General features: G+C 52.3%; 1 protein-coding gene across 1 annotated transcript in view; it reads left to right on the top strand.

The window, feature by feature from the left end:
* LOC100550063 (maestro heat-like repeat-containing protein family member 1) overlaps positions 1 to 738 on the top strand; it is a gene marked incomplete at its 3' end in the record, with an annotated part of 31,449 nt that overhangs the window by 13,798 nt on the left and 16,913 nt on the right. The window lies entirely within an intron of this gene.

The following is a 738-nucleotide window of genomic DNA, read 5'->3' as shown; positions in this document are numbered from 1 at the left end:
CCTTAATGACTCTGTGGTTCTAATTAGGGTAGTGGTGGGGATGGGTTGGGGATGGACTCGATGACCTTGGAGGTTTCTTCCAACCTTAATGACTCTGTGGTTCTAATTAGGGTAGTGGTGGGGATGGGTTGGGGATCTTAGAGGTCTTTTCCAACCTTGATGATTCTGTGAGTCTTTCTAGGGTCACAGTGGGGTGGTTTGAGGTTGGACTGGGGGATCTTGGAGGTCTCTTATGACACTATGGTTCTACTTAGGGTCATGGTGAAGATGTGTTGGGCTTGGGGATGTTGGAGGTCTCTTCTGACCTCAGTGATTCTATGTTTCGATTTAGGGCCATAGTGGAGTGGGTTGGAGTTGGACCGGATGATCTTGGTGCTATTCTCTGACCTCAGTGACTCTGTGGTTCTATTTAGGGTCACGGTGGCATGGGTTGACCACTGGACTTAGGGATTTTAGAGCTCTCCCCCAAGCTTGATGACTCTGTGGTTCTATTTAGGCTCGTGGTGGGCTGAATCACAGAATCACAGAATGGTTGGGTTGGAAGGGACCTCAAGGATGATGAAGCTCCAACCCCCCACCAATGCAGGGCCACCAACCTCCACATTTCAGAGCAGCCCAGGCTGCCCAGGGCCCCATCCAACCTGGCCTTGAACACCTCCAGGGATGGACGGGGATCCACAGCCTCTCTGGGCAGCTGTTCCAGCACCTCCCCGCTCTCACACCAAACAACTTCCCCCT

The sequence above is a fragment of the Meleagris gallopavo genome, unplaced genomic scaffold, assembly GCF_000146605.3.
Source record: "Meleagris gallopavo isolate NT-WF06-2002-E0010 breed Aviagen turkey brand Nicholas breeding stock unplaced genomic scaffold, Turkey_5.1 ChrUn_random_7180001954424, whole genome shotgun sequence".
NCBI classification, from domain to species: domain Eukaryota; kingdom Metazoa; phylum Chordata; class Aves; order Galliformes; family Phasianidae; genus Meleagris; species Meleagris gallopavo.
The sequence above is the reverse complement of the archived record's forward strand: the minus strand, read 5'-3'. Positions and strand labels throughout refer to the sequence as shown.